The sequence below is a fragment of the Eubalaena glacialis genome, chromosome 17 (genome assembly GCF_028564815.1).
Source record: "Eubalaena glacialis isolate mEubGla1 chromosome 17, mEubGla1.1.hap2.+ XY, whole genome shotgun sequence".
Taxonomy (NCBI): Eukaryota; Metazoa; Chordata; class Mammalia; order Artiodactyla; family Balaenidae; genus Eubalaena; species Eubalaena glacialis.
In genome coordinates, this window is record NC_083732.1 from 49,529,392 (window position 1) to 49,554,161 (window position 24,770).

Sequence of the window (24,770 nt, forward strand, 5' to 3'; positions counted from 1 at the left end):
ATAAAGTTGTGGAATACAAAATCAATACTCAAAAATCTGTTGCATTTTTATACACTAATAATGAACTATCAGAAAGAGAAGTTAAGAAAACAGTTCCATTTACAATTGCATCAAGAAGAATAAAGTACCTAGGAATAAATTTAACCAATGAAATGAAAGACCTGTATATCAAAAAATTACAAGACATTAATGAAAGAAATTGAAGAAGACACAAGTAAATGGAAAGATATTCCATGCTCAAGAATTGGAATTAATATTGTTAAAATGTCCATACTACCCAACGCAGTCTACAGATTCAATGCAATCCCTATCAAAATTCCAATGGCATTTTTCACAGAAATAGAACAAACATTTCTAAAATTTGTATGAAATCACAAAAAGACCCCAAATAGCCAAAGCAATCTTAAGAAAGAACAAAGTTGGCGGCATCATGAGCCCTGATTTCAAACTATATTACAAAGCTATAGTAATCAAAACAGTTTGGTTTTGGCATAAAAACAGGCACATAGATCAATGGAACAGAATAGAGAGCTCAGAAATAAACCCACACGTATAGAGTCAATTAATTTATGACAAAAGTGCCAAGAATATACAATGGAGAAAGGACAGTTTCTTTAATAGGAAAACTGGACAGCCAAATGAAAAAGAATAAAACTGGACCACTATCTTACACTTACATACACAGAAATTGTTTGAAATGGATTAAAGACTTGAATATAAGCTCTGAAACCATACCCTAGAAGAAAACATAAGTGGTAAGCTTCTTGACATACGTCTTGGCAACGATTTTTGGAATCTGACACTAAAAACAAAAGCAACAAAAGCAAAAATAAACAAGTGGGACTATACCAAACTAAAAAGCTTCTGCACAGCAAAGGAAACCATCAACAAAATGAAAAGGCAGCCTACTGAATGGGTGAAAATATTTGTAAATCGTATATCTGATAGGGGGCTAATATCCAAAATATATAAAGCACTCATACAGCTCAATAGAAAAAAAGCAAACAATCCAATTAAAAAATGGGCAGAAGATCTGAATAGACATTTTTTGTGAAGAAGACATACAGATTGCCAACAAGTACATGAAAAGATACTCTACACTGTTAATCATCAAGGAAATACAAATCAAAACTCCAATGAGATATCACCTCACACCTATTAGAATGGCTATTATCAGAAAGACTAGAAATAACAAGTGTTGGCAAGGATGTGGAGAAAAGAAAACCCTCATGCACTGCTGTGGGAATGTAAATTGGTACAAGCCTCTATGGAAAATGGTATGGAGGTTCTGCAAAAAATTAAAACTAGAACTGCCATATGATCCAGCAGTTCCACTTCTGGGTATTTATCCAAAGACAATGAAAACACTAACTTGAAAATATATATGCACCCCCATGTCCATCACAGCTTTATTTACAATTGCCAGTATATGGAAACAACCTGAGTGTTCACTGATGTATGAATAAATAAAGAAACTGTCTCACACACACACACACACACACACACACACACACACAGTGGAATACTACCCAGTCATAAAATAGAATGAAATCTTGCTATTTGCAGCAACATGGATGGACCTTGAGGGCATTATGCTAAGTGAAATAAGTCAGACAAAGAAAGATAAATACCATAACCTCTCTTATATGTGGAATATAAAAGTAAATAAATAAATGAACAAGCTCTTAAAAATAGTAAATGCAGGGGAAGCTGATTTATGTGGGGGAAATAATGCATACAGTTTGGATAAATTACTAAAAGTGTAAATACAGGAAAAGCCAATTTAAGTGGGGGGAAATAATACATTCAGTTTGATTATGTTGAGTTTGAGGGACCTGTGGGGTATCCAAATAACAGTGTCTAATAGGCAGCTGAATATCTAAATCTGGGGCTCAGATAGAGTTTAGAGTTGAAATCTAGATTTGTGAGTTTTTAGGATCTTAGATGGTGGTTGGAACCAGGGAAATATGGGAGATCAAATAGAGTATTCAGAATGAGAAAAGAAAGGACCATTACTTGGTATCTAGGGTAGGCCAGTATTTGAAGGTCAGAGGATAAAGGCCCTTGAAAAAGACAAGAAGGAATACAGCCAGATATGTAGAAGAGAACCAGCGAGAGGTGTGAAGGAAGAGCAGCATGGGCGACAGTGTTAAGTGCCAAGCACAACTCAAGAAGATAAGAACAGAAATGAGTTCCATGAATCCAGAAAGTGGGGCTATTGGTGATTTTAGAAAAAATAAATTCAATGGAGTAGGGAAAGTGGAAGTCTGATCACAAAGAGTAGAGGTGAGAATGAGAAGAGGATGTGGAGGTAATGATGCATTAATCTTTGCTTCAGGTCACTTGACTTTGAAGGAAAAGAAAGGGTCAGCTGGTGGCTGGAGCCTCTTTAAAAACAGGGCCTATGGGATCATTTGGTCCCAGAGCTACACAAAGGATTTGCAGACCAGGAAATGTTTTAAATTACATGACCTTCAAAGTCCTTTCCATCTCAAAGTGTTTATTATTCCGTGATTCTCTACTTAATAAGTTCCCAGGTTCAGCTTTTATTTTCACAAGGTGATACCTGTAGACAAGGCATAAAATCTGTCTTATCCTAACAAATTTAAGTTAGAATTTAATTTGATCTTATGAGTCTTTTGGGATATATATCTTAGAGTTCAAACAAGTATCCATGCCTAGTATATTTATGAATAGAGTTCTCAATTTTTTAGTATCACATTATTTAATTCCTTTACAATCTACTCTTTGTTTCCTCTTTTCAACCAGTTGCTTATGCTTATTTTGCAGTTTATCCTTTTGACCATTATTTTTTCATGCCCATGTTTCCAGCTTTTTGCAAAGAATAATTATTAAATCATTAGGTCATAACATTGGATGAGGTTTACTGAATGATAATTCTTTTCAAAGACTTTAACATTTCCCCCCAGAGCCTTAGTTGGTTTATTGACTAGAGTAAAGCAGTTAGTTTGCTACTAGTGGAATAAGGTAGACTAAGCATCTGGAAATATTCTTCCAGGAGGAGCCAATGGCCTTGTTTTTTAAAGGTCCCAGATCTCCCGTCACTCACCTCCAGTCTTGCTAGGGCATAAGAGAATCAGAATTTATGGCTGCGTCATTATTCAGGACTGCTGCCTTTTATCTGAGATCTTCTGTTTGGAAAGTCTCTTCAAATGTTTTCTTAGCCTCAAGGGAAAAGTTTCTCCCAGAGATACCTCAGTTTTGATCAAGAGCATTCAGAAATCCCCTTTTAGTTTTTTCTCTACCAATTAAGTTCCTCTTAAACTCATAAACGTGTTTCCACTCTTTTACTAGAAAGCTCATGTTAGCTGGAAGAGTCAAAGTTGCTCATATGGACAGACCCTAGGGAGCTAGGAAAAGGTTATTTTCCTCCAGAGAGTTCAAGACATATAATTTAATTTTCCTCCGGTTTTGACCAAGTTCATATTTTTGCTGACTTTATATATAACGTAGCCTATCCATTTCAGTTAGGGATTGGTCTCTGTTGTTCCATTTAATTAGAAATTTCCAAATTGTTGCTATCATTTTCTTTTCATGCAGGTGTATAATGCCTTTTTATAATTATGGTATTAAAATATTCTGTTTCTTTAACTCGAAACAACATTAGTTGAAAGATGCATCTTTTGCTGTAAGAGATTTTCATGAGGAAAAAAAAACCTTCTCAGTGAATGTATACCTTGATCATAATTCCAATTCCCAAAACTTAAATGTTAAAAAATATGCTCTTAAAAAAAAAAATATGCTCTTGTAATTGAAGAGTTATAGTATTAATGATCATTTCACTTGACTGAGCCTTTCCATTTGTGGGATTCATCATTACTTACTATTCATCCATCTATTCTTCATGCATCTATTCAACCCACAGTTATTGAGAGCAATGGTTAAGTCTTAAGCTCTGGCTAAGCAATGGACAATGAATACTACCTCGGGAAAGTTAGCTTTTTGAATTTGTAAAGCAAGTGATTTATCATATGTCTTAAGCTATTGTATTTCTTAAAAGTGTATTCAACACTTTTCTCTCAATATTTTAGAATCCAACTTAAGAAAAATGGAAATTATATGGTGGCTTTCTCACATTATCTCCATCACCTCCATATGTCTGCTTATGCCATTCCCTCAATCTTACATTCCCTTACATTGTCTAGCAACCTGAGTTTATATCCATTTACAGCATGCTGTGCTACCCCAGTCATCATAGGGTGGCATGATTATGGTGGAAAGACTTGAAGATAAGAAACAAGTATGTCTAAAATCTTCAAAAAATAAAAGAATGAATAGCATCCATTAAAAAAAAAGAACAAGAGTTTATGAAATAACAACTAAATGGTAGAAACTAGAATGAAACTAGAATGTCCAGACACAAAACAGAGCCAATTATAATTATTGGAAATAAAAATGTATATAGTCATTCAGATTTTTTCTTTAAAAAATCTCAACAGAAAGAATAAATAGTCAAAGAGAGAATGCTGTCAGAGAGAGACTTTATGAATTGGAACACGTAAATTAGAAAATTACCAAATTGCATAAAAGAAAGAAAATTAGAATTGAAAATATTAAAGATTTTGAAATATAACAAATACTCCCAGTAGGAGAGAGCAGAGAGAAAATTGCTGAATATTTTCTAGAAATAAGGCAAGACATGAGTATTCATATTCACAAAAGTTCAAAGAATGCCAAGCAATATTACATTTTTAAAACTTCTTATGTTTACATTATAATGAAGCTAAAGAACATCAAGGGCAAAATGTTTGCTTTTTTGAACGGGGAGATGTGAGATAATTCTGAAGCTTTCCTTGTTACTAGAGGTATATTCTTGCATTGTCTTATGGTAAAGCTTTCTTCTATATTTAGTTGTTTGCTTGCCGTCATGTAGTCATTGTACTGTCCTCCAGCTCATTTTACTTTGCTGCTGTTCTTTGCTGTTTATTGGACAACCCAAAAACTATATTTATTAAGAAACTTTCAATAGGTAATAAATAAGAATAGTCTATGGAATAAAGGATTGGCTTTAAAGCAGCACATAATCATACTAGAATAACAATAGCTTATATTTATAGAATGTTTACTATTTATGGGACACTTTTGTAAGACTTTTCTCATATAATCTTCACAATATCCACATGAGGCTAGTACTACTGTATCATCTTCATTTTCCAGATGAGGACCCTGAGGCATAGTTAGAGAAGCTGAGTCATTTGCCCACGGTCATGCAGCTTTAGCTAGTATGGTCAGTGGTGCAATCTAGATTTTAACAAAGTCAGTCTAATTCTAAACCCATATTCTTTTATGGAAAATATGAGCCTTTAGGAAAACTACGGGCTGTCTTTCTCAGCAGCCTTTCTCCTGTGGGGTTGTATTCTAGAACGTTGACATTGATGGAATTCTGATCCCTAGACAAGTGATTGGTTGTTTTATAATAGTTCATTTTTTCAGATCCACATGTGGCCAAGATCATCCAGGCTACATAGTCATATGCACTGTCCTAGCCGGTCTAGTTACCCCTATGATATGTATTTCTGGGGAACCCTTTAGGCTCGTGAGGCATACAAATTACTTGCCTTTGGTTGAGCCCTAAGAATTTTCTGTTGCCAGAACTTGAAAGCCTTCCCAACCTGCCCAGTAGATTCTAACAGAGAGGCATTTCCTCTCTACTCTCTTATCTTTCTCTTGAAAGCAGATGCTGGTTCTACTTCTGAGTTTTATAAGGTTTGGATGAGAAGACAAGTTGAGTTTTCCATTCAGGTTGCAAGAGAGGCATCCACAGAAGACCAGCAAGGCTAGGAATCATTAATGAGTCGAAGAATTGACTGGTCTTATAGTTTACAGGTCTGACTTTGATTCCCTGTTCTGCAAGCTAAAAGCTCTATGACTGTGGACACCTCAATGAAATTCTCTTATCTTAGCTATTGTATCAGTAAAATTAATATAATCATAGGCACCAAATTTTTGGAAGGATCAACTGAGAAAACTAATGTTAAAATCTTTTGAACCACCTCAGAGCACTGTATACAGTTTAGTTGTTATTAACCTGAAGTTTTTGTTTTAGATGAATATAATTGGTCTGCAATTCTTTGACTTTACTTCCTAGGACTCTACCCACTATATATACTTATACACACCTATATACTCCTCTTGAAGCCTGAGAGCCTTGGCCTCTTCTTCAGCAGTAACCAGCTTTGCTGCACTTTGAGGCCCCATCACTAGATTCCCACTGTTGGGTTACCTCTCTTTCATATCCCTGGTGGCCTGGGCTACATAACTCAATCTGCAGTCATCTACATGCTTTGCCAAGTGAATTTGATGACTAAAGGATTTGGTAAGGACCTGAGATAAGCCTGGATACATATTGACAACTTCTGCTTGGTAGGGGCCTTTAAAATCGCACTGTTCCTCACTATGCCAAACCAAGTGGGGGGGAAAATAATTCTCATTGTTAGAGGGGACATTCATGGAGCATCTACCTTAAATCTTATCACTCTGTGAGATACTATTATGTTATTTTGTTGATGATCATTATCACTGTTATCTAGGATATATGCACCCGTCTTTATTACTCAGACTTAGGAAGGAATTTTGGTATGTGTTGCGCAATATTGAATTTATAATGTTAGAGATAGAATTACATTTTGGATTTAACTATCCTGACATCTTTTTCTTTAATTCTCCTAATTCATTTTTATTATGTGATATCCAAAGCCATCCTTTGAAACGTTAGCAGGAAGACTGAAGATTAAGAAGGACAGATAGTGAAATCACAGAACTTAATTCAAAATACACCAAAGAATTCCAATGAAATTATAGCCAATAATATCCTTAATACATAAAGCATTCAAACAAATCAATAAGAAAGAAGTCCTAGGACTGTAATAAATAAATGAGCAAAGGACCACAATATATAATTTACAAAAAAGGTTAAAGTGTTAAATCTCAGTAGCAATCAAATACATGTAATTCAAGATAATGAAATAAGAGTTTTTGCTTTTTAAAGTAGTGATTTTAAAAAAAAGAATACTGGTAAGAGCTCAACAAAAGGCGTTTTTATATCCCGTTTATAGGAATATAATCTGATACCAACTGTTTGGACAGCAATTCAGCAGTATATATCATAGAGGTAAAATTACCCTTTGACTAATTCTACTTCTCATAATCTATCCTCAAAAAAATTCAAATACCTGAAAAAGCTTTATGTTCAAAGATAGTCATTACAATATTATGTATAATGTTAAAGTTGGAAATAAATGAAAAGTATAACAAGTGAAGAACAGTTAACTTATGCTTCATCCTTATAATGAAATATTTTGAAATAGAAACAGCAATTTAGAGAGACTGTGAAATAACACAGATAAACATCCAGGTTGTAATGTAAAATGAAAAATGCACATGTGTAATGGATCAACTTAAAGCAATTTAAAAGCATTGTGAAAGAATTGAAGGAAAATACCAAAATGTTAACAAAGATTATCTCTTGTTAATAGAGCTGCGACTATTTTTTTCCACATTTTTCCAGACTTTCCATGATTAATGTAATTTCTTCTATTTTAAGAGAAAAAAGAAATTTATTTTTTAAAAAAGAAAAAATACAATCAAAACAATTTCTATGGTGCTGGGGAAAGGATATCCGCAAACGTGGTTTGAATGGGAAGACTTGTGAATTTTTTCTCTAGCAACTGAGCATTTATGATCGTTTCATGGGATTAATTTAAAATCCATTTTGAATAGCCAGCAAAGACAAGTTCTCCTAAGCTTACACTTAAAAGTGTGAAGAAGATAGCGAGAGAGAAAAGTTTCATCATAGCTTAGATCCTAAACTAAGCTAAGCAGCTTTTTGATGGGCTTTGGCATGTTAACGGCATATAGATGGTACTAATTACAAATGAACCTTATCTCTTCATTGAAGTGGTTATCAGTTTAATGGGGGTGAAATCTAAATGAGTGAGTAAATAGAGTTGTGCTTTGTTTTTTTTGTTGTGAATACTAAATCTCAGTTTGTAGTTCTTCAGGGCTAATCTCCCCACTCTGGAAGTATTTATCCCCATGTACATACACTGCTGCAGGAAATAATGGGGAACTTGAATTTTTTTTTTTAAATTGCCTGTTTCATATGCTCCATAAAATGTGCTGACAATAGCCACCAATATCCCAGGTACCCTCTGCAGTTTAGAATCCTGAATACTTTCCCCAAAAGTGTACGGTGAGGGAAGCAAAGTCTAAACAAGCCCGACGGTGCCCTAACAGAGGCCTTCAGTTTCAGGCAGTTGAGTCTGTCAACTGGTCTGACATCCTTGTTCCAGTGGTTTTTTGAGGGGTTATTTGAAGTTGTCAGAAGGCTGCTCTCAGAATTTCAATAGAAGTGAGGAAGCAGTTTTGAAACCAAGAAAACTGTTACAGTTTGCAGAAGGGATAGAAGTAAGATTGAATAGGAGTGAAAGATTCTAAAAATGAGTTGCCTTTTCCGAATCTCTTCCTGTGTACATGTCCTGCTGTTCCTTAGGTTTACCCAAACCTAATCCAAAAAAAAGGTGTCAGGAGCTTGAATACAGCAGACATTCTCATAGGGCTCTGTTAGTCTATCACATCTGTTTAGAGTCAGTGAGTAGGACGGCGGGGAATTGCTCTGCAAGGGAAATGAAACTTATGCAAAGTACATTTGTTGCCTTCTAAATATTTGAAAAATTCCAGCTCTGATTTCTTAGACTAAATTGCAGTTCAGCCAAATGTAGCTGCTTCTACCCTATAGGAGTTGGTTATGACCATGTCTCTCCCTTTCTTAGAACCCCTAGGAATAAACAATAAAAAGTAATAAAAACAAAATAGTTATTAAAATGTAAATAGCATGGCTGGATCCCTGACGTGTGATGCCAGCAACCTCGCTGGCAGCCTGAGAGGACCCAGGCGCACAGGGGTCCGACTTATCTGGTCGCAGAGCAGTGCAGCCTGGAAGCTGACAGGCTCTGAAGGGAGCCTTTTGTTACCTGACCTCTGTGGCAGGTTGCTGGCTCATTCTCCTGCATGGAATAGTTGAAACTTGTCTTGCAGCTAAATAGAGTACATGGGGGCAGAGATGCTTTTTTCCTTTGGCAACCTAAGTATATTAGAAAAAAAAAAAAACCGCTACAAAATAGCAGGAAAGCATGAAATATGCTTTATGAAGAAACATAAAAGAAAACCAGAGGAAAGCTTGTTCAGCCTTGGTCATTAAAAAGCACACTCCTGCTCGCAATCCTGTCTCCTACCCCCACCAGAGTTTGTTTGTTCAAAGAGTTTCTTCTGTAGAACACCAGACGCGCCCCAAGTATACTGAAGTCTATAACAGCTGGTTCTAGAATGAGAGGGGCTTCTCTTGAGAGAGACAGAATCTTCTGTTTCATTGGGAGTTTTACACAATAGTTTTCTGTGTGGCTTAATTTTTGGCATCCAACTGTTTTGACAGAAGCTGTGTAGTGTTTTTTCAGCCAGATCTTTGAGAGCTAGTGTCTTCCCACGATGCCCCTGGCAGCTGATGAAAGCAGGCCCACCCTGTAGAAATGCCACAGGTACTGCCTGGGATAAAATGACACACGAATGCCTCTGAGAACTTGCTTGCCTCCTGACTCATATTTTATTTTCCAGAAAGAGGCTGTTTTCAAAACTGACAGTGTCTGTAGCCTGATAATGGAAGATAATGATTAGCATACCAAAATGGGAGTCATCATGGGGCTGTTTGACACTGTCCTTAGAAAAATCCTTTACTTGCTCAAAAGCCAAAGCAAAGAACTATTTCTAAAAGACAAATGTGTATAAATTTTCAAAGTGGATTGTGATTTCTCAGGCAGCCAGAACAGAGTTATGCTTTACAGTCTAAGGTGATCTAATTCTTGAAATAAACTTCATTCTGGGCAATGGCATGTGTTTTCTAGATGGGAGGAGAAATTGTTATTGCTTATAATAAAGAACAGGCTGTTTTTCTTACTTGGGAACCTCAGGGGGATGAAGCAAGTTTTAATACTATAAAGAAGTGGGCTGCGAAACACTGGGATAAGTCTTGTTTATTTAACATTTAATGCCCGTAGTCTGTTAGGTGCTGGAGAGATTCACTTTGGTGCTGTTATTTAATGCTGGAACAGTAAAATAGTCTGACTTAGATTAGGCAGTTGACTCAAAGTAATCCAGCTTCAAGGCTCAAAAATGAATAAATCGACATGGTTATCACACAGAGCACTTGAACATATGTGTGGCTGGGTGGTGGAGTAGTGAGCCATCCTCCCTCCTTAGGTCCTTGTGAAGTCCAGGCCTTGAGGAAGTGGCCTGACATCTCTATTTTTTTTAAAACCTCTTTAATGCCAGTTGTCATTTGAAGAATTTAAAGACAAAATTACTTTCCCAGAACGATTTGATGCTTTGTACCATTGATTCCCCAGTACGCAAAAATAGATTTAAGCAACATGGTAGTGAGTCAGGCCAAGGAGAACTGGGAAGCTGGATCGATAGCCTAGTAGATCCTGAAATAATATGTTGGTTTATGCTTGGACATTTTAGATTGTCTGCTTATACAAATGTGTACAAATGTACCTTCAACTTGCAGCCAGTGTGGGCCTAGTGCCGACAGAATAGCTCTTCCTCTGGACTGGATTCCTCACTTTTCAGTTTTGTGACTGGCTGAGCACATATTTTTCTTATTGTGGTCTTGTGAGTGTGTATCGATGATAGCATGTTATCGTCTTCATCAGATGCCTGTGCTGCTTCCCTCAGGACTAATCCCCATGTGAGTCAGCCCCAGCCCACCAGGCTCACTGAAGGGCCCCCATACAGGCTTCAACCATGGGCTTTGGGATCAGAAGGGCCTGGGTTCAAGTCCTGCTTCTGCCGTTATTATATATGTGACCACAAGTGAGTTGCTTTCTTCACCTCCCTAAGCCTCAGTTTCCTGATCTGTAAAATAGGAAAAATAATACCTGCATCCTTGTGTTCCTGTGAGGATCAGTTGAGAAAAATTAAAGGAACTAAAGCACACAAAGTGCTTAGCAGGCTGCCTTAGCACATCGTAGGCACTCAATAAATGCTAGCTTTCTTTTCACTTTTTACTTTACCTCATTAGCAAACATCTCTATTCTCTAGTTAGTGTTCTCCTGTCCACATCAGGGTGAGCATGACACCATGGAAGTCTGCCTGGTTTGTATTTCGGGTGTACAACGTGGTAATTTGATGTTTTTATAGAATACACTGCATACAGAGTTATTGTAAAATATTGGCTATATTCCCTGTGCTGTACGTCACAGCCTCGTAACTTATTTACTTCTCCACATGCTGACCTGGTCGGCTCTGAGCTCTAGGCTGTGGCCCTGGCTTTGGATCCCAGCCAGTCCTGTGCACAGCATCTCTTTACAGTCCAGCGTGGAAGCCTCCGAGCCACCGCACACTGGCAGCCTCACACAGCCAGCCGCTCGGGCCCCCGCAGACCAGCCCCTGGGCACTTGCTCCCCGTGTGCACAGGCTCTGTACTGGCCTTCTAGCGACCACAGCACACCTTCCAAGGCCTCAGAGAGCCAGGCCAGATGGGCACCTGCATTTCTGGATTCTTGGAGTCTCTGTTTGACAAATTCCAGCATTCTTTCTACTTGGTCCAGACACTTTCCCCCTCATCTCCTCCATGTCACATCTGACTTTTCCTTATCATAGAGGATGGATGCAGGGTCTTAGGAGTGAGTGTGGGTTGCTGACAGCTGCCCCAACCAGGGTGTTGTTGGCAGAAGGGGCTGGGAAGGACAGAGTAGGGTGTCCACATCTTGAGTTTGTGGCAGTGCTGTTTATGGTCAGCAGTTTTTATTTAAGGAATTATTTATCTACTAGGGGAAAAAAAAAGATGTTCTTTATTCTATATAAAAAGAAACATGGGTTACCATCTGGTTTTCATCTTTTGAAATGGGACTTGAGAATGTCTATATCATATCTATATCACTATATCCTAGTCATTTCCTTTCTGGATTTTCTTAATTCTCAATTAGTTTTCTTTCTTCTCTTCTTTTATTCTTTTGTTCCTTCATTCATTCATCTGTTCATCCATCCATTAAAGCAGGTGAGAGATGAGGCCCTGCTAAATTATAATAGAAGGTGACGACTTTTCTCAGAGCGCCGTGTGCAGCGTATAGTGGGGGAATAGGGATGGTGGTGGCTTAAAGCCTGCAGCTCACAATGTGATCTGTATAATTTCTGTGATTTCTGCAAGCAACAGGCTGGTGGTGTTTGATATGCTGTTATGCTTTGTGTCTGCCTTTGTACCGCTTCTTTCCTTCCCCACACTTTCCATTTATCTCAATCCTTGTTTTTCTGAGGAAGGTTGCACTGGAAACTTGAGGGGTTAGAAGGTGGGGACCTAATGGAAGTGAATAGAGAACTTGAAAACAGGCCTTGTTCTCCACCGTGGTGATGCCTGTGACCTAACACTGATGACTCCTACATCGTATTGAAGTTCTGGCCACTATGGTCTCCCTATGCCTTTAGTATTTGTCCTAAACGATTTTTTTTTTTTTTTTTAATCTGAGATTTTTTTTTTTTAATTTATTTATTTATTTATTTATTTTTGGCTGTGTTGGGTCCTCGCCTCCGTGCGAGGGCTCTCTCCAGTTGCGGCAAGCGGGGGCCACTCTTCATCGCGGTGCGCGGGCCTCTCACTATCGCGGCCTCTCTTGTTGCGGAGCACAGGCTCCAGACGCGCAGGCTCAGTAGTTGTGGCTCACGGGCCCAGTTGCTCCGCGGCATGTGGGATCCTCCCAGACCAGGGCTCGAACCCATGTCTCCTGCATTGGCAGGTGGACCCTCAACCACTGCACCACCAGGGAAGCCCCCTAAATGATTTTTGTCTTTCGTATGTCAGAGAATGTTCTCAACGTAAGGGAGCCTGGATCAGGGTGGTCTAGTTGATGAGGCCCAGACACTGGGTTCATGTCCAGCCTCTAGCACTTCTCAGCTCTGCAACACAGTGCAAGTCACTTACATTCTTTTAGCCTTTGTTTCTTACCTGTAACTTGGGGATAACAGCCCCGGGTATTATAATACTCCCAGGTACTATAGGATTGCTGCGAAAATTAAGTGAGATAATGTCTGGAAAGAACTTAGCATGGTGTTTGGCACAGTGGTTAATACCCAGTAAATCCTGTTCTCCTCTCTCCCCCAGCCTCACCTCCCCACCAGCTGGCCAGCTGTCCCTAACACAGGAGCAGTGGAGCTGCAAATACTTTCACTATGATGGAATCACTCTACACCAATCCACTCCTTGATCACCTTTTTGCCCTCCCTCCAGATCTTCCTAAACTCAGTTGTCACTCTCCCACTGGTATCATCTTCTTCACAGAAACAGTGAAATCTTGATGTTTAAAAAATCATTTTTTCTTGAGAAGAAGTTAAAGCTCCTGCAATGTCCTTGTGAGTTTTTGTTTTCCAATAGGATATATTGTTGACAACAAAAATTAATATATTTACATTTGGAGCTTATTTTTCACAATAACCTTGACAGTAATATTTTCCAGTTTTAGAAAAGCCCTCTGATTTTTGTCTGCAGAGAATGTATTTTGTTAATTTTTCTAAGTGGATGCTAGGCTTTTTTAGATCTTAGATTTCATTTCAATATTTTTGGAGCTCAGGTCCCCAAAATGCAAGTGACTCTTCAGCAACCCACACAGAAGATAAGGTATTCTCTTTCTCGGCCTCCTACTTATTTTGAGTTGGTGATGATTTTTGGACCCAACAGTTCAAGAATTTTGTTATTCCTCTTGCTATAAATCTGGATACACAAGCGTTGTTCAGCTTCTGCATGTCTTAGTGTCTGATTGCTTATTTCTATCAACCTAGAAGATGTCCTACTTTGCATTGGTCCCCTGGTCCTCACCTCTACTGACCAAACACATTTACCCAACCAACTGTCTATAGCCATATTCTTGCCACTCTGTCTCTTGAAATTGGACAGTTTTAGATGGAATTTGAAGGCACTAATGTGGACCTCTGAGTAATGGGACAGATACAGCAACTTTGTTAGAATATATTCTCTAATGTGAGAGTTTCACCTAAAAAAAGACAGAAGAAGGCAGAGGTTGCATAGGATGGGTCAGATCTTTCCATGCAGCTTATTGCTTGGGAAGGCAGTAGCCGGATGTGGTTAAGAGCATGGATTGGGCATCAGACAGTCCCAAATTAGAATCCCAGCTCTGCCATTTACCAACTGTGTAGTACTGGGCAAGTGACTTAATTTCTGTATCTCTCAGTTTCATTATTTGTAAAAAAGGAAGGCACTATTACTTGCTTTGCAGGATTAAATGAAGTCATGTTTCTGAAATTATATGATACAGTGTCTGGAAACATCTCGGCACAGTGGCTGGTATGGTACTGATACTGAGTGCCCGTAAATCTTGGTCCCCTCTCCCCCAAGCCTGTGCCGAATGTTGGCCATCTCTAAAATCACATTGGTGAAGCTGTGATTGCTTTTACTGCTACGTCACTGCTCTCCTCCAGTTCTTTTCTTCATTACCTTTCTGCCCTATCTCCCAATTTTACCCTTGAACCTAGTTAAGTCTCACTCTGGTGTAACCTCATTTTCCATCCAGAGCAATGATAACTTAATTTCTAAAAAATCGGTTTTCTTTAGATAAATTCAAAGTACCTACAACAATGATTATGATTAAAGGTGATGGCAATGATGATAAGAATAACGTGGGAATTTCTTATTCACTTTGTCTTCTAGATTGTAAGTTTCAAAGAACATGACTGTCTTTTTCAGCCCTAAACCCCTCACTCCTGGACCAGGAATAGTTGTTGAATGAATGAGTCTGATATTTCAAGTAGCTTTGACTATGCCATTTAATCTTCTTGATTTCTGCACAGTTAGTCCAAATGAGTATTTGTTGATTTGTATGTTCACTTCTCCTATTACAGAACGTTCTTCCTTTATGGAATAGAATTCTTAAACATATCCTTGTGTTGATACCTCCAAAGATGGACCATGCTGATGTGTTTTAATAAGCGTCATATGTGCACATTAAATATCAATAAGTTAGAACATGACAGGAAATAATGTTGTTGAAATGTCACGGTCTACAGAGGGAAAAAGAACTATAGTAGGTTGATCTTAAGGTTTGAGGACAGGGGGTCCTGGGAAAAGTTCTGAGAATGGAGGCATCACATTCCTTCCCACACTTAGCACATAACTCTGCATGGGTTTAGTTTCATTTCAGAAGTGAAGTATTCACAGACTCTGAACATGCCTTGTAAGGTTGGCCCTCGGAGGGCAGCAGTTAAACTTGGAGAGTCTTTCTAAGATGACAGTCTGCTGAAGTCTAAAGTAAACTTTTACAAGTGCCTATAAATACTTTAACAGACTATATAAAATTTCTCCCTTACCCTAATGGCTTTTATATGTAAGATGTGACATAATGACCTGGAAAAGCAAGAGGCCCATGGGGTCAGATAATCCATTACCTTGGCAATGTGAGGTGCGTAAATTACAAAGCATTAATTTCACGTAAATACCCTGAGTCTTCTCTAAGTTTTCTTTTATCTGGAGAATACAAATATGTTCACACTTTTCATAATTGAGGAATGAAAATGTTTGAGATAAACAGCACATCTCCTGTAAGGCCAAAAACTTCTCTAGAAAATATGTCAGTCTCATGTCCCTGTGGGGAGAGTTCAGTATTTGCAGAGTCATCAATTATAATATTCTGGATTTAACAGAGATTCAAAGATTCCAGTCTATTTCCATGTTCCAAACCTGTCCAAGCCCAGCTTTATTTCCAGGCTTTACTCTCCCTTAGGCAAATGTAACTGATAACTGATTTAATGTTTAAAAATGTCCTCTGTCCAAAAGTTCTTTTTACAGATCTAATCTATATCTATCTTGTTTCAATTTAAAACAATTTCCATTAGATGTGCTAATGCATTCATCAACAAGTATGTATAGGGTTCTTTGATTTACCAGGGGCTGTGTGTGGAAATCAAGAGCAGAAAGTACATTGGTCATGACTAATTGCCAAATGGTTAGTACAGAAAATAGCAACTTTGAGGTTCAGAGGAAGAAGAAAGTGGAGGAGGAGGAATTGGAACTGGATCTTGAAAGATGGTTGGGATATGGGTAAATCAAGAAAAAAAAGGAAAGGCAAAGAGGATGGGAAATAAATGGCGGGAGGAAAAGCACAGAGGGAGGAAGAAAATGAAGAGGCCAATTTACCTGGAAATAAGGCTTTGGGAAGGGGAGTGGAAGAGGCAAGTCTGGAAGAGCAGATTGGAACCAGTCTGCATAGGTCCTCAAATGCCATACTAAACAGGACAGACTCTGTGCTATAAAATAGTGGCCTCAAAAGCCAGGCACTATGTAGGACCATTGTTTGGGTACAGGAAAATGTTTATTCTCTATCTAAAAAAAGAAATGTTAATTTCTTACTAATATTTCTTGCATGTATTGACAATATTGTATATGTGTCGTTTATTCATAAATATACGTACAGGGTGATGCGTGCTGAAATGTTTTACTGGTAGAGATGCATATTCAAAAAAGTTTAGAGGCAGACTACTTCTATAGATGATGACTGATGAAAGATTTTCACTTAGCCAGTGACATATTCAAAGCAGTATTTTAGGAAGATAAATCTGGCAGCAGTTGTACAGAATCGGAAGAAGCAGTTAGTTGGCAACTGCAGCAATTGAAAGGGCTTAAATAATGGTAGCCACAGTGGGAATGGAAAGAAGGGGGAGAGTACCAGAGGCATTTTGATGATCTTGTTCCTTTCATGGTGAGATTTTCCCTTAGCAAGAGCAGTCAGCAATCACTTTGGGAGCCAAGGATGGAGCAGTGCTCAAGAAGATGAGTTTTTTGGCTCAAGACCAATTGCAAAAATGTATTGATACTACCAAATGTGTTGTGGTCTGAAAACTGAAACTTAAATGGAACCAAGAATAAAAATTATGATTAATTTATTGGTCAAAAACAAGTTTAGATAACTTTGCAAATCATTTCATACACAAGGAAAATCTTTAAAAATGTAGATAACATCCTTTCCACCATAACCCTAAAAAAGAGCACTTGGAAGGGTTAACAGGAGCAGCTTAAAGATGGTGCCTTCATTATAAAACATCTATGCTTCATATCTGTTGTTCGGTGTTGAAAAGGAATCCCAGAAATGTTCTCACCTCAGTTGCTTGTTGGAGATGCATTGCTTGTTGATAATCTCTGATTCAAGTACAAACACTTTTGTGCTCCCTCAGACAGCACCATCTTCACAAGAAATGCAATTTAGAGGATCATATTGGTGAATGTGAATTTGCAAGAGAGGTCTTGGTACTTGTACTTGATTTATCATCATTTCTTAAAAATTGCACTATTTGTTTAACTTCCCCACTTGATGTTTTTGCAAGGTAGAACTCTTAATGGAAGTGTGATTCAGAGTTCAAATCTATCATTAAGCAGGCTTCTCTATTACCCCCTTGCAGATAAAAACACTCTAAATAACGATAGGGAAAAAGAAATAGTATGTTTTAAAATTCCAGCTAGATCAAGCTTGTGATCCCTACATGATACTAACATTATCTTAGAAATATATTACTGAAAGAGCCCTACTATCAGGCATTTTAAATAAGAAAAACAAATTCACATATTTTAACTCTAGTCAAGCATCAGATACAAACTTAACATTTGTCTCAGTCAAGTTAAACTAGACTACAGATTGAGTGTGCATGTGTGTGGTGTAATTATTTTGGCTGAAAATGAGTAGAATGTAGTATCGAAAAATAAATATAATGTATTGACAGACATAAAAATTAAGGAGATAAGATTAAAAGTTCCACATTAAGTAGAAGTGAATATTCTCATACACTGCTGGTGGGAATATATATTGGTTAGCTTTTTTTAGGGCATTGGTGACATGTTTCAAGAGCCTTAAAAATGTTTATACTATTTAGACTCATTATTTCTACTTTTAAGAACTTGCCCTAAGGATAAAAACCTTAAATATCCAACAATAAGAGAATAGCTAAAAAAATTAAGAATAACTTTCTTGAAGATTATTGATTATTATTATAGATAGAGGCCACATATGCCATGACTTTTAAGTGGAAAATGTAGTATAAAATTATATATAAAAACCACTTTATATATGTATACAAATGCATGCATACAAAAATTATAAGGAAATAAAATATGCTTATAGGTTGTTTTTGTTTTCTAATTTTTTTATAGTTTTCCATTTTTTAAAGGATATATTGTTTTATAATCAGAAAAAATATTGAAGTAAAAAATTAGAGATGTCAGAGCTTAAAATGCAGATACCTATAATTTAATACAATTAGCTGTTGGAAAGATTTCTGTGACCATAATATATTTATTTAATGACTTGATCAACAGGAGCTATTGATGTAATAATTTTGACTAGATGCGTCTGTGCTACAAAAGTAGGTAAATGTATTAACGACTGAAGCAAATGTAGAAGTTGAAGCACATCTAATTAACTAGGCTACTGGGCTTTGGTTTCACAAAAAGAGCATATCTTAACTTTCTGAACTGAAGAGTCACTAGTATGCTTTATTTATTTATTTATTTTTCATAACATCTTTATTGGAATATAATTGCTTTACATTGTTGTGTTAGTTGCTGCTGTATAACAAAGTGAATGAGCTATATGTGTACATATATCCCCATATCCCCTCCCTCTTACGTCTCCCTCCCACCCTCCCTATCCCACCCCTCTAGGTGGTCACAAAGCACCGAGCTGATCTCCCTGTGCTATGTGGCTGCTTCCCACTAGATATCTATTTTACATTTGGTAGCGTATATATGTCAACGCCACTCTCCGAAAAGGTAGTAGCTGTATTTATACTTATATAAATGTATTTATTCACTCATTCATTCATCCAGTCAGTCAATAAACAGTTTTTCAGCACTTGTTTCACATCAGGTACTGGACCAGGGTTATGAAAAAGAGAAACGAGTGTCTCAGAAAATTAGTGGTCTAGTGGGGAGATCAACGTGTAAGTGTGGTTGAAAATGAACAGAGAGATCCATGTGAAGTTCTAGAAGAACACTGAGAAAGGAACAACCAACTTTTCCCTAGAGTTAGGGGAGCCTTCCCAGATAAAGTAATGTTAGTGATGGGCTTTGTCGAATGAATAGGAGTTTGCCAGATGGAAAAGTTGAAGGGGCATTCTAGATAGGAAGAAGAGCATCTACAAAGGACCAGAAATCTGAGATATCATGGCATCTCAGGTCAGGGACTGGTAGGAAATGTGATGTGGCTGGAGCTTAGGATGAGAGGTAGAAGCAGGATGATAAGAGTGGAAAACTGGGTTAGGGCCAGAAATGGCCTTCACACCATGGTAGTCACAGCATTTCTACTTCAGCGATGATGAATAGTGATTTTCCTGGCTAAAAGAATCCTAATCATTATAATGAGGTAGGACTGTTCACTTTGAATTATGGAAATTATAACTGTTACGACCTGCTCCACAAACACAGGTTATAAATATGATCACATCCTTCAATCTCCTTTATAGTTAATCATCCAAGCCTCTACAGGCCTTATTAGCAGGAAGTCTGTTACCTCCTCCTTCCTGCCTTATTAGCAGGAAGTCTGTTACCTCCTCCTGAGGTGTCTGGGACTTGACTCAGGGCAAATGGGTCAGTCCTCCTCCAGAAACCTGTGGCTGGGTCCACCTGTGAGTACTACTCCTTCTGGCTGCTGCACGGCACTGTTTGCAGCCCTAAGTTACAGTGGTGCCCATTTGGGGAGCAAGGTTACAACTCCCTTTGTTGATATTCCCATCCTCACTTCTCTAAATCATAACCTCTGTTAGGGTGGCTGGATCTGGAGGAGCTTCTGGACTTGGCCACATGCTAGACTACAGTTAGCCCTTCCCCTGAATCTTAGGCCACTGTGTTGAGCCCAGGTCAATAACCCAGACTCCTTTCTTCATCAAGATCACTTTATTTTAGTGCTTTCCAGGACCTTCCCTGCCTCGGGACTTTAGTCATTGTCACCCTGACCCAACAGTTCTCTCATCCCCAGTCCTCTGTCCAAGGAAGCAGGGGTGAGGACCCTGGTCTTTCCTCCCAGAAGACCCTGGGCTCCTCTTACACTCTGATTTATCTCCTGCCCAGTGTCCAGGTTGTTCCTCCAGATAGCTCAAGGGGAAGCAGCTAGCAAGACAGAGTTTTAAAAAGTTTGTTGCCCTGCCCCAATGCCCCCCAAAACTGTCTAATTGCTTTATATTTACATGGCTAAGAAAGGTACAAGTGATTCTTCCAAGAACAAAAGATCTTCCTCCAAGTGATTTTCTGTTCCTGCCTATAAAGAGTAGTAGTTGTAATTTACTTCATGAAAATAATGAATCTTTGTGTAACCATGCCCCCTGTTTTAAAAACATCAGTGATAGTGTGCTTATATATTATATAATGAATTATGTGACTTGTCCAAGGTGGAAATAGGTCTCAACCCCAAAACCCGTATGCTTAACCACTATGCTTACTGCCTCATCTCATTCAGTTTATATACTAATATGTCATTATTTATTCTTTAATTCAGATACTGCACTTATACTAGTCAAGTTTATTGCAGTATTAGACATCTCTAAATGCAGCACTCTTTTGAATTGTTGATAAAGGAGAGCTGGACAACAAGTGTATTTATGAGCTAGCGCATATATGTGGAAACTGAGTATATTTACTGTAAGCGAAAATTGTGTTTTCTCTACACAATTGGTGTCAGAACGGAGAAGAGTACTTATACATAGTTCTGGCAGTACTGAAATGGAGTAGTAAACAGGCATTTGGGTTAATACACTTTGTTAACAAATAGTGTTCTTTAGAATTCATGATTTGGGAAATCTATCTACAAGGCTGGATTAATCTAAGTTTATTTTATTTTGGCCCACTCTTAGTGCAAGTGCAGGACAGTCAGTTGACCTTTTCAATTTATTGCTTTAACTCTCAGACTACTTATCTTTAAATTTGATAATAAAAAAAAATAAACTCCAGCCAGATTGTTTTCACCTTTTCTCATAGGCACTATTTTCCCAATAGCATTATTACTCTCGTCAGTAAAATGAAAGTGAAATGCATGTGTCTTATTTCATAAACAAAGACAAAACTCTGACATATTATCTGTAGTTTATGTTCTTTTAGAGAAAAACTGTAATGCCATAAAAGTTTGTTGTGCTATCTGAAGGTCTTAATAAAAATTCCAGGAGGTCAAGAGATCTCTGGGCAGTTTCATTACATTTATGAAGGAACTAATTGCCTATCTTCTGACAAAACCTCAATGAGACCTGACTCCTAGCCAGCTCAGCCCAGGGTCCTCCCTGTCACCTCCAATTCTAAGGTTTATTTCATGTGCTTGCCTTAGGCTGGTGCTGTAAACCACTGAGCCAGGGCCACAGCTGTGAGCTAGGATTACTATGGAGCTATTCATTTACCCTAGTTTCACTACAAGATGAGATCCCTGCATTTGACCTTGTATCACTTTGTTGTGTTGCTGTCATTATTATTGTTTTATTATTGTTGTTGTTGTTATTTTTGTTACTTTATATACTTAAAATGCCTAGCTTTGAAACCAGTTTGGATTTGAGATACACAATAAATTCTATTATTTAAAAACGATAAATGCAGACATCTTTATATCAACTTTATTCAGTTTTCAGATTTATTAAGCTTTTTTACTTTATCCAGAAACTAAAAATTCTGATTGGCCTTCAGTTTTTAAAGTGAGGAAACAATTTCTATTTCTTTGGATTTGGATATGCTCTATGTTGGAATGAGGGCCTATTCCGTGCTGAAAGAGGTTATGTGTTTTTGTATGAGCTAGATGAAATTTGTGTTTCTCCCTTGGCTGGGTATGCATTATGTATAAACAAAGATGTTCTATGGTTCCTAGGGAAGAGGAATGAGGAAGATGCCTCCTTCCTAGTTCTCTCACAGGATTTCCCGGGAAATCATTGGCACAGACTGAAGTTCGTGGAGTGATGTCGAGTGAAGCTAACAGACAATTCTTGAAAGCCTACTATGTATGTGCCAGGAACTGTGTTTCATATGTATTTGCCTGGTCTCATTTAATTTTCTTAACAAAGTCATGAGGCAATTCCCCTTTTCCTTATTGTGTAGATGAGGAAACTGAGGCTCAGAGAGATTGGGCAACTAATCTAAAGTCAAAGAGCCAGAAGTGGCAGAGCAGGGAATCAAACACTGTTTATTGAGATTCCACAGCCAACACCTTTCTGTGCCCCATGCTGCCTGTCTGTGGACTCAGGTGGCCTGGGGGCTCTAACTCCACACTAAAGTCAGGGTCTAGTACTGAATGAAGTCCCATGCATTTCTCTTAGGTTCTAGGGACAATCAGAATGTCAGAGTAGAAAAGAGACTTCGCAGCTCAGTCAGGTATTTGCTTAACCACTGGTTTCCTAACCTCTTCTGTTTGGACCTTTACCTTGAATGTGGAGTAGGATGGGGACTGAACTTCTCCAGGGCTGGGAGGTGGCTCTGTCTCCTCAGGGCCAGCCATGCACCAGCTATGCTGTTGTTGTTTGGAGGCCTTAGCATTCCTCACTTCAAACCGATTACTTTTTTGTTATCTTAATATAACATCATTGGTTATCTGGCTGATTTGAAATGTGAAGGAGACTAATCCTGTACGGTAATGACTTGCAAGTAGAACACCAAATCTATGGGGCTATTCAGGGCACTGGCTTTTAAAAATTGATTTTTCTCTAACTTGTGCTAACTGTCCCTTGATCCCTATTTAGAGAATTCCATCATTTTAATAACTTGGTACTGTTTTGCTGGTAAATGAGGAGATATGTAAACAGAAAGTTTTTTCCCCTTCTTTATGGATCTAAAAACATGTTCAGAATTTTCATTTGCAGCACTTTATCTTTTTTTATTTTTTTCTATGTTGCAAGCAAAATGTCATTTGATTTAAATTGACACTAAGCACATTTCTGTTAGAGGAGCCAGTGACTCTGGTCTTTAGATATAGACTGATTATATTTCTTAATCCAACAACAGTTTAAGTTTGTGCTATGAGTGTGAGTCGGTGGTTAGACTCTGTGGAGCAGGCAGTGGGTACTTCACGATTCTTCTTCAGCAGGGGTTCAAATGACTTTGGAAGATTGTCCTGAGTATTTAGATGCCCCTTCTCTCTATGGGTAAAAGTGTGTGCTCTGTGCCTGGCTATCCATTATGTAGTTTTATAATTCATTCATTGAATGTCTGTTGCATGGCAGACACAGATTGTCTTCATCACACCTCATTTCATCCTCACAACCATCCAGGGAAGTTGTTGTTATGAGCATGTAATATTCCCTCCACTCTTTAGATAAGGAAGCTGAAGTTCAGGTAGATCTATTTCCCAGTGGTTACACAGCTAGTGCCTATCAATAGCAGGGCTCACCAGATCTGTCTGCCTTTTTCAACTATAACATTTTGCCTGGAAATGAGCTAGCAGGAAAGTTTTAGTAAATGAGGTTGGGACAGTGGTAGAGGGCTTTGAATTTTACTAGTGAGGCAACACACTTTGGATTCATTTATTCATTCAAGACCTATTTATTGGGCACCTAATATGTGCCAAACAGTCTGGGCACTGGGGGCATCACATTGAATCACAAAGCTTAAATACCTGCCTTTGAGAAGCTTACAGTATGGCTGTTGGAGGTTTTGAACAGAGAAATGACATGCGCTGGTATAAGTTTTACAAGAGTCTTGCTGTCTGCAGTGCAGACCATCAGCTGCAGAGGGGCACAGGCTGAGGCAGGGAGACCAGTTAGGAAGACTGTTTTGCAACAGTCCAGGCAAAAGAAGGTGGGGCTTGGACCAGCGTGGTAGCAGAGGTAAAAAGTTGGATTCTAGATGGACTTAGAAGAAAACGCCAGTGGGATTTGCTGAACAATTGGATGTGGACATTGCTTGTCTAGGCTTTAATTGGAACTCAGGTCAGCCTGCCTCCTAAACCTGTGCTCTTTTAATTATGTTAAAATGCTCAAGTGTAAAGTAGCTTCACAATATTCAATTTAGTGAGAAACGTAGCTCCTTTTCAATGCCTTGGCACTAGACCTGTGAAAGGAGAATACTTGTTGGTGTCCAGAGGAGGCAGGACAGAGCTCCATTTCCCAGGAGCATTTATCATCCAGGCTGAAGTTGACCAGCCCGCTCCCTTGAAGAAGGCCACGTGCCTGGGTGGCAGCAGTTGGTTATACTCGACGTCTGTAGTGTGTCCATCTCGGAGCCATTCAAAGTCCTTCCCTATGGTTTCCCTGCAGTGAGGCAAGAGGACAGATCTTATTAATAAGATTTAAGCCCAGCTTCACGTGTTTCTGCCTTTGTTATTTCTCAGAAACCACATCATCAGGTCCAAATCAGAAATGAGTTTTAATTCTTGGTCAAAAAGTGGAACTTTTAGCATACTGTTTGACCATTGTAGTTAGCTTTTACGGAGCAGACACAGTCACTCAAAAATGGTTCTAGATACGCCAGATCTGCTAGTAGCTTTAATAACTGCAGGATACAAGTTTGTATTTCCCAAGTCAATGAAATTGCCACCAAGCTGTTTGTGCGGTAATGAGATGAATAAAATGTCATTCTCATTCAATTCATTTTCATTGACCTTAAGTGAATGACCTTATATTTCCAAGAAGGAGGGGAACATGACCCTGGGTAAACATAAACATTGCATCTGCTTCACAATCATTATATTACTAAGGATAGCATGGGCAGCTAGCTATACTTGTGGATTTAGACTAAGAAGCAACCC

The 24,770-nt window shown here is 38.3% G+C and overlaps 1 protein-coding gene across 2 annotated transcripts in view; it reads left to right on the forward strand.

Annotated features, from left to right (window-relative positions):
• CPQ (carboxypeptidase Q) overlaps positions 1-24,770 on the forward strand; it is a 523,824-nt gene that overhangs the window by 366,592 nt on the left and 132,462 nt on the right. The gene's annotated exons all lie outside the window — the stretch shown is intronic.